This window comes from Marmota flaviventris, chromosome 3 (genome assembly GCF_047511675.1).
Source record: "Marmota flaviventris isolate mMarFla1 chromosome 3, mMarFla1.hap1, whole genome shotgun sequence".
Lineage (NCBI taxonomy): Eukaryota > Metazoa > Chordata > Mammalia > Rodentia > Sciuridae > Marmota > Marmota flaviventris.
In genome coordinates this window covers 160,686,810-160,704,396 of record NC_092500.1, presented here as the reverse complement: position 1 = coordinate 160,704,396, position 17,587 = coordinate 160,686,810, and the positions used below count along the sequence as shown (strand labels likewise).

The 17,587-nt window shown below is 36.3% G+C and overlaps 1 pseudogene; it reads left to right on the top strand.

The window, feature by feature from the left end:
• Nucleotides 1-16,785: 16,785 nt before the first annotated feature.
• On the top strand, nt 16,786-17,055 carry LOC114085854 (cyclin-dependent kinases regulatory subunit 2 pseudogene; annotated as a pseudogene).
• Nucleotides 17,056-17,587: the final 532 nt, after the last annotated feature.

Sequence of the window (17,587 nt, the reverse complement as noted above, 5' to 3'; positions counted from 1 at the left end):
ACTGATTTTCTGGGATAACTAATAAGTTTCATTCTAACCATGTAGTTCACTTATTCAGATAAAATTTGAGGGTTACCTCTGAAACCAAACTACAGTCTAATGTCAGATCTTCTGCTTACTTAATGTTAGCCTAGGAATTTCCCTTAACCTCACTGCGCCTCAATTTTCTCATCAGTAAAGTAGGGTTAATAATAGTACCCCCTTCACAGGCTTCTTGTGAAGATGAAATGTGAATATCTGTATAGGGCTTAGAACAATCCCCAACACAGACAAATACTGTAGGTACTATATGCTATGCATGATCTTGTACGTCAGCCAAAACATATCTAATCAAGAGTCTATTAGCCAGATGTTATGTTAGCACTTGAAATAGAAATAATAACACAGTCTTAATTTCAAGTATTCTAATGAGGAGCTGGACAAGTAAACAGGAACTACACCGTCTCTGTTTTTACATATAAGCATAGTCTTATGAGAAAACAGGGAGAAGCATAACTCAAAAGAACTAGAAAGTTAAAAAAAAAAAAAAAAGAAACTTCTACATATAACCATGGAGATGAAGAACAAAGGAAAGTGACGAGTAATGGCTTGTGTAAGCAATAGGAGAAGGAAGCATCTTAATGGCAGAAAGGAAACTGGAAGTGCCTTTTAACAGCTGGAACCAAGGTGGAGACCCGGGGAGAGGAATGTGCTAAGATGCTTGGGGTAATGTCAGTGAAATGGACAGTGGCAACAGAGAAAGGACACTGTATCTTGAGAAGCTGAACATGATCTTGAAAGGCTTTTACGTCAAAAGTGACATATTCAGTTACCCCAGCCCTCCAAATCCAGGATGGACGGAGGAGAAGAGTGACAAACACTGGAGGTAGTCAGGCCACTTCAAAGGCCATTGTGGTAATTCAGGGACCAGATGATAGTACATTCTAAAGCAATGTTAGCAGGGAAAGGGGGAAGAAAGCAAAACCACGATGAAGGACACACCAACTTTTAATACCTGGTTTCTAATTTGAGGAAGGTGTTTTAGGAAACAAAGTACATGGCTGTCCAGCTCATGTGGTTGCCAGCTCCTATGGCTAGAAAGCATGTGCAGCCATTCTTTTAGACAGGAGCAAGACAGTGGTTGAGTGCCCTAGAGTTTAATCCCTGATATCCCCCACCGAGAGAGAGAGAGAGAGAGAGAGAGAGAGAGAGAGAGAGAGAGAGAGGGAAGCAAGAGCAGATAGCATCAGGCATGTTTTATATGAGTTGTCTGTGAGAAATCCAAGAAGATATATTTACTGTGCAGTTAGACGTATGTCTGAGACTCAGGAGAGATATTTGGGCTAGAAATATAAAACTGCACTATTACCACATGGGATATATATTATCCTATACCCCAGAATCTATAGAACCAAAACAACGACTGTGATTACAAATTTTTAGGGACTTCAAAAATGTCTGTGGACACAGCCACATAAATGTTCATAGTAGCTCAATACACAATAGTAAAGCTAGGGAACCAACCTAGATGCCCTTCAACAGATGAATGGATTGAGAAAATGTGTTACACATACACAATGGAATATTACTCAGCCATAAAGAAGAATGAAATTATGGCATTTGCCAGTAAATGGATAGAAATGGAGATTATCATGCTAAGTGAAATAAGCCAATCCAAAAAGACAAAAGGTCAAATATTCTCTCTAACATGTGGATGCTAACACACAATGGGGGTGGGAGAGGGGGGAGAAGAGAAGTTCATTGGATTACACAAAGGAAAATGAAGGGAAGGGATGAGGCATAGGAATAGGAAAGGCAGTAGAATCAATCGGACATAACTCTCCCATGTTCATACATGAATACATGACCAGTGTAACTCCACATCATGTACAACCACAAGAATGGGAAGTCATACTCCATGTCTGTAGTATGTCAGAATACACTCTGATGTCACATATATCTAAAAAGAAAAAAAAAATAAGGAAATAGGGAGAAAAAATTCTGTGAAGGGGTTGCAGTTGCAGCTCAACATTAGAGTTCTTTCCTAGTGTACGTGAGGCCCTGAGTTTAATCCCTAGAAACACACACCACACACACACACACACACACACACACACACACATACACACACACACAGAGTCTGTAGAGAAAACTTTAAAGGTAGATTTAGATCAATGTTTTAATAAATAATATATTTTCTCATATTCAAATGCGTAAAAATAAAATTAGTCTAATGAATTAAGCATCTGCCATTCAGTTCTGACAGACACTGAAATATTCACAACATAAAGTATTTTTTATTTAAAACAGGAAAGAAAGAGTGATCTTTAGATTTATGATTTAAACTCATTTATACAATTCTACATTTGTGTGTCAAACACAGGGTGATACTTTATAATTTTAGCTCTACTAAGGGAATAATGTATTCATTGATTGAGGAGTGAAAAACCTATTTCCATAACAGCCTTTATCTATTGCTTAAAGCAAATACTAAAGCTAATATGGCATCTGGAGGACAAAGGCTGTTAGGGTCCGTAAGCAAGTCAAGATGGCGCCTAGCACTTTTCCAGAGGGAGTGGTTTGTGAAGTAATGCCAGCTAGCCATTAAGATGATAGAGATTCCTTAATGACTGACTGCTGTGTCTAGATTATGTCAATTAAGTTAAGCTGTGTGTAATCATTAAGATGAAGATTTCTTATTGGTTGACTGCTGTATCTACTTTATGTTAACTGAATATACAGCTTGTTCTTAATTATGTATATATACCCCTACTGTCCTACAATAAAGCGGCTCCCACTCCTGCTGTATCAATCTTCACAAGTTGCTCTTCACCCTCCGATTAGTTTGCTGCAGCCAGACTGCGGCAAAAGGCCAAGCATGTTAGCTAGTTTTATGTCACTATAACAAATACCTGGGATAATCAACTTGTAAAGAGAAAAAGTCTATTCTGCCTCAGACTTTTGGATGTTCCAATTCATGGTTCACTGGCCCCACTGCTTTTGGGCCTGTGGAGGCAGAACATGATGGTAGGAGCATGAGGCAGAGCAAAGTGACCTTCACCTACTGGCCAGGACACAAGAGAAAAAGATAAAGAGACCAGGGGTCCCACACCCCCTTCAAAGGCACTCTCCCAATAACAAGACCTCCACCAGGCCCCTCCTCTTAAAGGTCTCATCATCTCCCATTAAGATGGGAGATGGGGACCAATGAACTGGGGACCAAGCTTCCAACACATGGGTCCTTGGGGGACATTTAAGATGCAGACTGCATAGTTGAGTGAGTGTATCAGGTCATAGGAAACATTTTTAATCAAATTCAATGTGAATTCACATATTTTCATAGTAACATTTGGGTGGAGGCAGAGTAAATTACAAAATACCCCTAGTTTAAGCATTTGCCACAGAATGAAATTCCAATTAAGACTTTTTTTCCTGGCAGGATCACTGATGTACTTCAAATAGAGTCAAACTGAAGTAGATGTAATGTACCATACAAATTACCCTTAATGATTCTCCCAGTATCCTACATCTTTACCTCTTTGGAGAAAGGACTTTCCACCCCCAAGAGTTCTGTCATTCAATCCCTGGATGAAAATTAAAAACCACAAGAGAAACAAACAAAATCCTCCTCATCATCAGAAACAAACAGATGTGCCTGGCAAAAGTCAACTCTCCTTGACCTCTGGGACAACCTTTTATTTATGGAAACTGTGACATCTGGTTCTTTTATCATTCATAACCCTCTCCTGCACAAAGGGTTAAAATGCTATGTATTTAAATTAAAATTCAAGAAAACAGTCAGTGTGCTCCAGTTATCAGTAACAGGGAGGAGAGGGGACTGAGAAAGGAAAGGGAGGGGAGAAGAGGGGAGGGAGGGGAAGGAAGGGGGAGAGGGAGGGAGGGAGGGAAGAAAGGGAAACAAGGGATGAATAAAGGTCATACTTACATTAATGCCCAAACCACAATGGCTCTGAGCCCCCATCTGCTCATATAACATTTCCACCACCTCCTCACCACCTCCTTGGAGTCCTAATAGGGATACCTCCCATTTGCTCACAAACCAGCCTGCCAGCAACAGTTATCAGACAGCATCTGTTCCCTTTTCCTTTTGGCTCCAGCAACTCCGCTTGGGTGACCTCAGTGAACTCCTCTTTGTGAGAATGCCAAGTTCATGCAAAGATGTCCTTGCCTTTTGCTTCTAAAGTGACCTGATTGGCTTCAGCTTCTATGGCAGAAGATGAAAAGAAATGAGCTTTTCACCTGCAAACCTGATTCTGTCACCTGGACAACGCAGCAGTGCCGGATCTGCACAGAGCCCACAGTCTTTACTGAAAAGAGCTTACTGGGCTGCTATCTCTCTCCTGTTCCACAGGAGACCAAACTCTTTTCTGGATGGGTTTAGAAAGAGATGCCTTGTCTTCCCCTCCACCAATTGATCTCTCACTTGAAGCTGCTATAGTTGAAAAGAATACACTCAGATAGAGGTGTATACTTCCTCCTTCAACCACAAAATGAAACTTGCAATGTTTCACATGGTGCAAGCTGCCAACTTCTTGATTATTAGGTCTTTCATTTGGAAAATAAGGCAGATAGAGTTTCTCTTACACATACATGGAGCAGACAACATCTAATGCAGAGATGTAGTGAACCTATTACAAGGATGTGATGAGGAACGTGCACACAGTTGGTCCTCCACAGGAAGGCATTAGGATTCCTGCAAAAATGCAAGATTAACTGACACGGGAGAGGATTACAGTGTGCAAAATATCAAAATCCTACTCAGCGACGAAGTACTTATTAAAATAAGGGTTATATAACATTGAGTTTTCAACACATTTGGGGAAATGGAGCTGTTATCAATCATTCAAACTATACTCATGTTTGTTAAAAAACAAATCACAATTTTGCCAGGAGCATACCTATGTATAATGATGATCCAGTTCTATATGAGTGATTTTGAATGCTACTTATAAATAAAGAAAAACACATTTATTTCTGAATTAAAGCTTTACATTTCTGTGTGTTTCAGTAGATAAACTGCTTAAAAGCCTGAAATATTTAACCACTGGCACCTTTCTCATGAAAGTGTTTTTCAAATAATTCTACTAATCCTTTTCATATCATGAGCTAACACTTATTTTATTCCTTTTTATTTAAGAATAATAATGACTTCCTCTCCTAAGTGACTAGCATTAACATTTTAAAATAATCTTAAAGATTTTATTTTTAAAGGCAAAGAAATAGTAAGTAGGAAAGCAAACAGTGACCCATTCAATATAAATTACAAAAAAAATTAGAATGAAATGCAAGAACTAATTATGATGGTGAATAACTAAGATTCTGTAAAGAAAGGGAAAAGGAAATAGAAGTGAGTTAAAGCATTCTTTCAATTGCTTTATGAGGCAACATATTAAACCACTAGATTTCCGCCCCCCAATACTTCCCCTTTCCCTCCCTACAAACAATAAATTTTGAAAAGAAAGAATGAAAGTGCACTCCTGTGATTCTAGACTCGTCATTTGTACGATTGGATTTGGGCACTTTAGTTCTGTTTGTTCAACTTTTCGTGTTTCCCATGAAACATCAAAATACATGTCTCTTTTAAGTATTAATTCCAGGCTATTAAAATGCTAGTGGACTGAATTTCCCTTCTTTCTCTTTAAAATTGTGAGTCTTAAAAGGTTGCTTTGTGAAGAATTTAAAAGAATAACTCAATTTTCTTCTCCTTTTTCACATTTATACTTAGTTTGTACATGTATGTGTTACATATGTGTGTGTGTGTGTGTGTGTGTGTGTGTATATATATATATATATATATATATATACACACACATATGTATACTTTATAATTCTCAGGATAAATTTTATGCAAGCTGGGAAAAAGAAAATCTTTTCTGAATAGATCTTTCAATATTATCTACCTCATTATCATCTCTTTAATGATACTAAAGGTAACTAGCTCATCTTCATTTTCATTTTTTATATGTCAAATAACTACATGGGTGGAGCTGTTCCCAATATTTGTCACCTATATTCTGGGTTTCCCTCACTTCTGCCTTTCTTCTCTATGTTTTATTCTTTTCCTTCTCATTTATTCTTTTTCCTACTTTGTTCCTATCATTGTTATTACATTAAAAAAATGGTACACATGTAAATTTTTTTTACAAAGAATAATAGGCTAGAACATGCCTTGCTCATGTGGTGGTGGGCACTCCTAGGATCCCTTCAGCTTACGTATTGTCCAGCTACTGCTCCAACTTCCAAGTCCTCCGACACTCCTGTTTTATCTACCAAAGATGATTGTTTAAGGAAATAATTAAATATTTGCTTTTACAAAATATTTCTAATTCACACATCTTTATTGAAACTAGTATGGGTTGCCTTTCTACTAAAATTTATCTCAGAAATGGGGCTCTGAGAGAATTGGGCACTGTACTGATGTGGGAGTAGAATTAAAGCAGGGGAGAAGGGTAGCAGGCAGCTGTGTGGAGCAAAGGGTGAGGGTGGCAGCCCCAGGAGCAAGAGCTGAGTTCTGAGACCAGGATGCATAAAGGAAGGTCAGCTCTCCTGAATTTCAAAATTTACCTCAAAGTCAGTCTTGAGCACAAAAAATAAGAGCCCTGATTTCAACACCCAGAATTCGGTGCAATTAGTACCACACATTAACTGTCTTGATTATCTGGGCATCTGTGATACAGTCTGAATGCCCAATCAGCATCTTAAGATTGTAATTATGGGTGAGAGGTTCTACAAGTTGACTTAGAAAGGAAACACTTTAAGATAATTAGTTGTTTAGGAGCTATCTGGATTAAATATACTTCTGCTGTTGTGAGTTCTTAAGTGGGATAGTGATATTGTGGATATTTTTTTTAATAGTCCTTTGGTATTCAAATATATATTGTAAAATATTTATGGGTGATATAAAATGTTTGAGATTTTATCGAATATAATCTGGGGAAATAGAAGGGATGTGGAAGAAAGAAAAAACAAGGTTGGTAATGGCTAATGATTATCAAAACTAAGAAAGAAAAATATTTTATTGTAACCCCACTATTGTATTTCTTTCAGATTTTACATAAAAAAGATTCAGATGATATTATATGAATGCTATATAAAATTGTGTATTCATACAAACAAAATCAATCACATATCTGTGTGTATGTGTGCATACACACACACATAGATATATATTAAACATATTCCTTCTTCCAATCATTAATAAGGCAAGCCTAGTATAATATATAGTATTTTCAACAGAAATCTCTCTCCTTGTTCATAAACAAGATGCCATGGAAAGTATGAAGCTGCTTGTTCAATGGGTATTAATGAACTTACATTCTCTGTGCTAAGAGACATTAGTATCAAACTCATGAATATAAAATGCCAAGACAGAAAGTTCACAGCTGTGAGAAGGAAGATTTTCTAAGCAGATTACCAAAGGGAAAGAATGTTGTCTTCTTGATAGGTGAGAGACATAAACACCCAAATCAACTATTCTGAAAAATGCCAATATGCCTGCAAAGGGTCCTCGTCACATAAGATGGCAGGAAGTGGCATGATGATGGAAATGACATTGGCAAAGCAACAAAAACAAAAAAGAGCATGAACTGCATAGTATTTTTTCTTTAGTGCTACATGCAGAATATGCAATATTCATTGTAAAAGAATTTACCAGGCCTCAAAAGTCTCAGAGGTCCATACATGATTTTTTAAATGCAAATAAGTTTCTTTGCCCCACTTATTTTATAATACATAGCTAGGGTTATATGACAAGCTTTTTCATTTCTTTCTTTTATAGCAAATATTCATATATAAAATAATGCATCTTGGAAGCAGAAACCTTGAAAGATCATTTTCTTTTACAGTAGGAATAGCTTATGTTAAGTACTTGTGTTAAGGATGCATTTTCTTTAAAGATAAAAGTTATGAATGTTGTCAATATAAAGCCTGCTTTCTTCTCATCCTTTTTCATAGGCATGGCAGACAATCTTTCAAAGGTTAAGACAAAGTTTAGTGCCAGGTTTCAAATCTTTATCTTCTGTTCTTGTTTCAATTAAAGGTAAAGGATGAGTCTCGTCAAATGAGATCAGTAGTGCTGACCAGTACAAAAAGCTTTCTCTCCTAGAGGCTGATGATGTAATATACTTTTTAACTGAATGTTTAATGATCAGGAGAATTTTGTTCATCAGTACTTCACAATGTAGTGGTAGTAAAATAATCTTCCAAATCCAACAGTAATTTACTCTAGGAAAAAAAGGAAGGGAGGAAGGAGAAAAGCCTTAAAATGGTAATTTTTGGAGAAATTGGCAATTTTTACAATAATACTTAGTCATTGAGGCACATCATCAAGATGGCAAGAACTGAGTTTTATACCATCATCCCCTTCAGGTGATTTTGAAAACTACCCATGAATAATAGCAGCTTTGTGAAAGTCTAGGAATCCTCAGAAGAAGTTCCCCTATATCCTTGGAACAAAAATAAATCTGCATATACATTAAAGGGGACAGTAAGACAAGTTTCTCACTTTACCTTCATTATTCCTTTGCCAAGTAACATAGTGCCAAGAGAGGCTCTCTTGACCCATTTCCCTCCCATAGGGGAAAGTGAAAGCATACTGAGGGTGCACCTGCTCCCCGAGGCATGATAGACACAGATCACAGGCCTACTTCACTCTCGTCCTGCTAAAAATACTGCTGTGATAGATGTGTATGAATAGTTTGGAGAGGCTGGAAACAGGAAGGACAGGCTGAAGATCTTAATACCCTGCAGACTCCATCAGGAAGCTCACCCACAACCTTGTGGAAAATCTTGCATGCAGAACCATTCCCCAAGTAGCCCATAGATACCTTTGATGCTTCACACAACAGGTCCCCAAACAACCACGACAAGTGGGAAGACATTTGCAGAAAGCTTGTAAGCACACATAGTCATCCAGCTCAGTTCTGTGGGGTTGAAAGAAGGCATACATGCTTGAACAATTCAGGACCCACCTAGGGAAAACAAATGTGAGACTCAGCACCTAGCCGGGGCTTGCAGGATAAAGAGAATGTATAGAATCTTAAGAATTCCTACCCTAGAAGGAACAAGAGGAGTGGAACAGGTGCACCTATAGAATAGTTCTAAATACCTCAGAATCCCTAGCATAGTTGACTAGGGAAGTTGTTTCCCTCTCAAAGCCAGTCAGTTAAGACTGGAGAAGATGACTACTTCTTCAAACGCAAAGGTAGCAACACAAGACTGCAAGGAATGAAAAGCAAAAACAAACAAACAAACAAAATAAAATATAATACTACCAAAGGATGTTCCAATAGTCAATTTCAGAGAATTGAGTATCTATGAATTGCCTGACAATTCAAAATAATAATTCTAAGGAAGCTCAGCAAGCAACTATAAAATATAAATAAAAAACTTGATGGAGTCAGAAAATCAATAATAAGTAAAACAAGTAGTAAAATAAAGAGATAGAAATCATTTTTTAAAAAGAAATTCTGAAGATGAAGGGTAATATAATGTGATTGAAAAAACAAATGTGATTGAGAGTAACAATAGCAGACTTGAACAAGCAAAAGAAAGAATTTGTGAATTTTTAAAAAGGTCATTTAAAAACAACCAGTGAAAAGAGAACAAGGAAAATGAGAAGAAAACCTACAGGATGTATTTGACATCATCAGGAGAGTTAACATTAATATTTTGGTAGTCTAAGAAGATTTAAAAAGAGGGTGGATTTTTTTTTAAAGAAATAAAGCTGAAAACTCTTCAATCATAGGAAGAATTACAGCCATCCCATTGCATGAAGCACAAAAATCTTCAGAAGTTCAATTCAAAGGAAAATGTACTCAGACACATTATAATCAAAATGTCAAAAATCAAAAACAACAAGAAAATGAAGAAAGCAGCAAGAGAAAAGAAGCACACCACATACCAGGGACTTTCATAAGGCTATCAATGTGTTATCCAGAAGGAACACTGCAGACCTAGAGAAAGTGGGGTGATATATTCCAAGTGCTGAAGAGTAAAGCTGCCAACCAAAATACCTGGCACAACAGCCCTTCAGAACTGGAGGAGAGAGATGATATCAGTCACCTGGCAGAAGAGAAAGCTTTTGATTCTCCTCTACCAGTGGATATGTGGAATAAACACCTATTCATGGTCAGTTTTCTCTGAGATTACAGGCAGCTGGTACATCATTCGCATGAAATGGGGAGTGAAAGTTGAGGCACATGTAGGCATAACCCACATGTCAAAGCACTGTTCCATAATGTACGAAAAGGAATCCCCAACCTTCAGCTCCTCCATGTGTAGAGGAGGGTCTGGACCTCACATACATATGACCCTAACTCTAAGATTCCCCATGGGTTGTGTCTTAATTCATCAGCTTTGGAAGTGGAGGGGATTGGGCATATAGGGATCTCTATAGATCAAACAAGTGGCCATTTAAGTGGTCATGCACATCTTGGACATTCGTATGCTGGAAGCACTGCCTAGGAGAGATTTTAAAAACGCATCCTTCTGTTTCTTCCCAGAGGGAGTTCATGACACTCTTCCCGGGGCTACTTGGTGACTTGATTTCTAACTAACGTACATTGGGGAGTTGAAGAAGCAGAATAATGTTAGCCTACAAGCAGTCTATCAAACAGATCAGCACTTCCTATGCCTTCTCCCCATGTTTGCTCCAGTGATAACATCAGGTCTGTTAATCATTCCTAGAATAAGAATGTCCACACAATGAGTGCCCTGACTTTTACAGCTTCCACCCAAAGGACTGCATATTAATCCTCCTAGTTCTAGGAACAGAGGTGACCAAGTATATGTGAGTACTTCAGGGAAAAAAAAAAAAAAGCAGCAGTTTTATATGAGCACACAACACTTCCAGGGACTTTATCCCCTGAAAGTAGTAGAGAAGGGACTATAAAAATACAGGTCCCTATCTCCCCAGAGTGGGTTTAAGCAATGCATCAATTTTTACAGCTACTTCCAAAGGGACTTTATCCTAAACTTCTTGGCTCTAACAGCACAAAGACAGAGCATATGCAAGTCTGTCTAGATAAAGAGAAAAAAATAGTTTTAAATACCTGTACAAACACTTTTATGGGCAACACCCTCTTGAAGAAGTGTAGAAAAGTGGCAAGAATGTCCTGCTTCAATTTCATCTCTACAAGGGGCTTATAGCACATACTTCTAGTGGCTATTTAACATCCTGGCTTTTAACACAGTTGCATTGAGAAGCTAATGGGATAGATGATAACCTTCCAGCAACTTGAGCTGAAATTTAGCACTTCTTGAGCGTTTTATTGACTTTTGCTCCAGTGATAATTTCAGGTCTGCTCATTTATTCTTTTTGGAAAGAATTTGTCCGTATACCAAATGCCACAACTCCTATAGCTTCTACTCAAAGAATTATCTCCTTACTAGCCTAACTCTTGGAGTTGATGGGGTTTTTCATTCCAAAGTGGCCCTATATCATTAAAAAAAGAAATTAACATAAAATAAGCACATCTCCAGGAACTATCTACCCAGGAATAGAGTGTTCATGCTGAATGTGAGTATAGGTATTTACCACAAATCCTCTCCCCAGCTTAGTGATAGCAACTGAGAAATAAATACCTACACTCAGTTTCTCTGTGAAGAAAGAAGAAACTGAAATATTATCCAACCCCTCAAGCTTTCCAGCTATATCTAGAGAATCTGAATTTGACTGTACCAGTCTCAGTATTCTTCAAGATGTGGTACATGCCAATCTCCAGGGAGCTAACAACAACAACAAAAAATCAACTGCCCCAAGTAACAAACCATTTGAGAGGCATCTTAAAAATTTCAGTTCATATGAACTGATGAGATTCTTCTTCTCGAGGACAATCTGACAATACTGAGAGAGGTGGTAATCTTATTTAAACAAAAAGAAACACAGCAACAACAACAAAGAGAGAGAGAGAGAGAGAGAGAGAGAGAGAGAGAGAGAGAGAGAGAGAGAGAATATCAAGGAACATGATGAAACAGGAGAATATATTCCAAATAAAACAAAAAGATACATTTTCAGAAAATGACTCACATAGAGAAATGTAATCTGCCCAATAGTAAATAAAAATAACCATGATAAATACATTCACAAGGTCAAGACAGAAATGAAAAAGCTAATTTTAAACTTCAATAGACATAGAAAAAATGTAAAAATATCCAACAAATCATAGAGCTGAAGAATACTATAACTGAACTGAAAATTCAAAAGATGGAGTCAATTGCAGATTAGATCACACCAAAGAAAGGATCAGTAAAGTAGAAGATAGATCACTTGAATCTAATCTGAATGAAAAGAAAAAAAACTGAATGAAAAAGTGTAAATAGCTTAAAAAACATAGGAGAAACCATTAACCCTGACAATATATGCATCCCTGGCATCTCAGAAGGTGAAAAAAGAGAATAAGGAACAGAAAACATGTTCAAAAATAATGGCAGAAAACTTCCTCAGCCAGGGTAAGGAAATAGAAGTCCAGGTTCAGTAAACTCAAAGGACAGCAAATAAAATGAATCTCATAAGATCCATATCAAAATATAACACAGTGTATTAAAAGTACTAAGGGGAAAGTGAATAGTAACAAACAAAGGAACCTCCATAAGATTATCAGTGGGTGTTTGTTGAAACTGAAACTTTGCAGGCCAGGATGCAGTGGGATTACATACTCAAAGTCTTGAAGGGAAAACTGCCAATCAAAAATATTATAAGCAGCAACAATGTATCTCAAAAATACACCAGTCAGAATAGCCATCATCAAGAATACAAGTAATCATAGGGCTAGGAATGTGGCTCAAGTGGTAGCGCGCTCACCTGGCATGGGTGCAGCCCGGGTTCGATCCTCAGCACCATATACAAACAAAGATGCTGTGTCTGCCGAAAACTAAAAAATAAATATTAAAAAATTCTCTCCTCTCTCTCTCTCTCTCTCCTCTCTCTCTTTAAAAAAACTATGCAAAGAATAAAGAAAATATATTTTTTAAAAAAGAATACAAATAATCATAAATGTTGCACAGGATGTGGAGGAAAAGGAACACTTTTACACTATTCATGGAATTACAAATTTAAACTATCACTATGGAAATCAACATGGAGGTTCCTCAAAAGACCAGACATGCAATCACTATATGATCCAACTATACCTCTCCTCAGTATTTATCCTAATGAATTAAAGCCATCATACCATAGGGATACATGCAGAGCCATTTTATAACAGCATAATTCACAATATTAAAATATGGAACCAGCCTAGGTGTCCATCAATGCATAATGAGTAAAGAAAATGTGATATATATATATATATATATATATATATATATATATATATATATATATATATATCAGAGAGGGAGAGAGAGAGAGAGACAAGTTTTATTCAGTTATAAAGAAGAATAAAATTATGTCATTTGCCGGAAAATGGATGGAACTAGAGACCATTATATTAAGCAGAATAAGCCAAAGTCAGGAGGTCATGGATTATATATTTTCTTTCATATGCAGAAGCTAGAGAGGGAAAAAAGAAAACAAAGGCAGAGGGGGCAAGGATTCCCTTGAAAATCAAAGGGAGATTAGTAGAAGAAAGGAACCAGAGGGTGGGAGGTAGGAAGGGAGCAGGGAAGAGATGGGGAGTGATACTGGGCAAATAATACTGCTATATTGTATGCATGTACCAATATGCAACAAATCCCATCATTATGTAAAACTATAATTCACCAATAAAAATGCAGAAAAAGAAAAAAAACAGTAATTAAGACTTTCTCAGACAAACAAAAGAGTTCATCATCATGAGACCTACCTTACAAAAAAATTATAAAGAGAATTCTTTAAAGATAAAGAAAGAGAATGATAATTAGTTACATAAAAACATATGTAGCCAGGTGCCATGCTCTTGCCTGTAGTCCCAGAGGATGGGCAGGCTGAGGCAGGAGAATCCTAAGTTCAAAGGCAGCCTCAGCAATTTAATGAGGTCCTAAGCAATTTAGCAAAACCCTATCTCAAATAAAAAATAAAAAGGGCTGGGGTTAGGATGTTGCTCAGTGGTTATGCATCCCTGGGTTCAATCCCTAGTACCCACCCTCCCCCAAAAAAGCGTATGTAAATATAAAACACTGGTAAAGTATATTGTCAACTACTTGGTCAAATTCTTGGTAAAATGGTGGTAGGTAAGTCAATTAAATCTCTAGCATAAAGATTAAAAGGCAAAACTTAAAAATAAAGTTGAATAATTTGTTAAGATATAAATAATAAAGGATGTAATTTGTTACATTAAAAAAACATAGGAGAAGGGAAATAAAAGTGTAGCATTTGTGTATGCAAAGTAAGTTGTTTAAGTTAAGGATAGCCAGTTATGGGATGATATATAAGTCTTAGAATAACCATAAAGGAAAAGCTTATAAAAAAGATCCGAACCAAACCACTAAAAAGTATATCAAACCACAAAGAAAGAAAGTATTAGAGAAAGAAAGGAACAATGAATCTACAAAACAACCAGGAAAAAAAATAGCACTAGTAAGTCCTTACCTATTGATAATTACTTTTAATGTAAATGGGTTAAACTCCCAAATCAAAAGGGATAACGTAGCTATCTGGATAAAAAGAAAGAAAACACGACCCAATTACATGCTACCCAAAACAGACTCACTTCACCTTTCATAGAATTAAAGTGAAAGGATGGGGGAAAATGATATTCCATATAAATGAAGACCAAAAGAAAAAAATAATATAGCAATATTTATTTCAGACAAAATAAATCTTAGGGCAAAAACTCAATAAAGAGACAAAGGAAGCTGTGATGTAACAAAAAAGGGGTCAGTTTATCAAGACAATATAACCATTGCATCATCAGAGCACTGAAGTATATAGAACAACCAAGAGTTGTTTTCTTTAAAATATATTTTAATAAGCAATTAAACTTAAGGTAGACCAACCAAAGACAGCGAGAGAGAGAGAGAGAGAGAGAGAGAGAGAGAGAAGAACCAAATGAATAAATAAATAAAACTGAAATAAAGCAGGAGAAATTACAACTGAGGACAGAAATACAAGAGTTTGTGAGATACTGCTATGTACAGTTATATGCCAATATTGGATAACCTAGAAGAAATGGATAAATTCTTACACAGTGTACCAGGACTGAGTAATACAGAAGTAGAAACCATGAGCAACCAATAAACAGTAAAGAGATATAATCAGTAATTAAAAAAACATTCCCCCAAAGAAAAGTTTAAGCTCTTACAAACTATACAAAACATTATCAAACCTTCTCAAATTTTTCAAAAAACTAACTGGAAGAAGAAGGACTTCCAAACTCATTTTCTGAGGTCAGCATTACCTGTTATTAAAATACATGAAAATGGTAAAAGAAATTGAAGAAAAAAGCAAATAAACAGAAACATATTACATGTTCAAGGACAGAAAAAAATTAATATTGTCAAAATGTCCATAGTATCCAAAGTGATCTATCAATTCAATCATATCTCTATTAAAATTACTATGGTACTTTTCTGAGAAGTAGAAAATACAATCTTATATTTATATAAAATTACCAAAGACTCTGAAGAGCTGAAGCAATTTTGAGCAAGAGCAAAGCCATGGGTATCACAGTCACTGGTTTCAAATTTTATTACAAAGCTATAGTAATCAAAAAAGTATGGCACTCACTTAAAATAGACATATAGACCAATCGAACAAAACAGAGAGCCCAGAAATAAACCTACATGGAAGTTGATAACTAAATTTGGTAACAAAAGTAGCAAGAATATACAATAAAGAAGAACGAGATATTATCTTCACTAAATAGTGTTAGTAATACTGGATATTCAAATGCAAAAGAAAAGAAGGAAGGAGAGGTAGGAAGGGTGGGTGGGTCTTAAGGGTCTTCATGTTATCCCACACAAAAAATGTCAACTCAAAATGGATTAAAACTCCTAAAAGAAATAGAGGAAAAGCTCCATGACATTGGTCTTGCCAATAACTTTTTATTTTGAACACCAAAAGCACAAGAAATGAAACAGAAACAAATGGGGTTTTATCAAATTAAGAAGTGCCTACATTGCAAATTAAGCAATCAGGAAAATGAAAAGGCAGCTACAGAATGGAAAAAAATCTTTGTAAACCCTGTATCTGATATGATATTGATATGGAAACAATATAAGGAACTGAAGTCAATTGCAAAGACAAATAACCAGATTTAAAAGTGGGCAAAGGACCTGAACAGGCATTTTACAAAGGATGTATGGAAATTACCAAGAGATAGATGAAAAAGTGTTCAACATGACTATTCATGAGGGAAATCCAAATCAAAACCAGAGTATATTCTTGCCTGTTAGGAGGGCTATCATCAAAAGATAAAAAAGATAACAAGTATTGGTGAGGATGTGGAGCAAGGGAACTCTTAAACATTGTTGGTGGGAATGTAAATTGGTACAGATGTGGTGGAAAACAGAATGGAGATTCCTCAGAAAACTAACAATAGAATTACCACATGATCCATTTGTCACACTTCTGAGCATTTATCCAAGGGAAATAGAATCACTACCTCAAAGACATATCTGAACTCCCATGTTTAGTGCAGCATTATTCACAATAACCAAGATATGTAGACAATCAAAAATGCCCATTAGTGGATGAAAAAGAAGATGGTATTGTGGTACACACACAACGAAATGCTACTACTAAACCTTCAAAAAGAAGAAAACCTTAGTTTCATTCTCCTGGCATGAAATAGACATGAGTTCCACTTCACCCATTCCTGAGGTCGTCCATTTCTGTCTCTTCTCTGCCCAAATATGCACTGGTGTATGGCCCATATACAGATCTACTACTCAGACAAGCACTATCAGTACCAGCATGTCATGTTACCTAGAGAACTTTCCAAACAAGTACCCAAAACTCATGTAATGTTTGAAGAGGAATAGAGGAGACTTGTTGTCTAACAGAGTCTAAGCTGGGTTCATTATATGATTCATGACCCAGAACCCCATATTCTTATCTTTAAACTACCTCTACCAATAAAAGCAACAGAAATGAAATATATCTGGAATCATCAATTAAATATATCACAAATTTAATGTCTATGTGTATATAAGGTAGTATTCAATGAATACTTAAAAAAATGCACAAATCATTCGTCCATACTTCTGTTTGAGCTGTGTTATTCAGAGCACCAGCTCAGTTCAATGCAACTGCAGGTAGGTTATTGTAAGGTGTTTAATAAAATTTCTCCTAGTCAGTTTTTCTCTTAATATAAGTGCCTGTTTGACATTACCTGTTACTTTTGTTAAATAAAGTTTGCATGTTTGATTTTTTTTTTAAAAAAAGAAGAAACCCTCACTTATAACAACATGGATGAAACTGGAAGAAATTTTAAGAGAAATAAGCCAGGCACAGAAAAACAGACACTGCATGACCTCACTTATATGTGGAATTGTTTAAAAGTCTAACTCATACTAACGGAAGCATGTGAGCAGGGATTGGTGAGTGGGGGAAATGAAGAGACATTGGTTGAAGGATACAGATTTTCAATTATAAGATGACTAAGATCTAGGAAGAATGTACAGTATGGTGTTAATAGTTAATAATAATAAGTTAAAATTTCCTAAG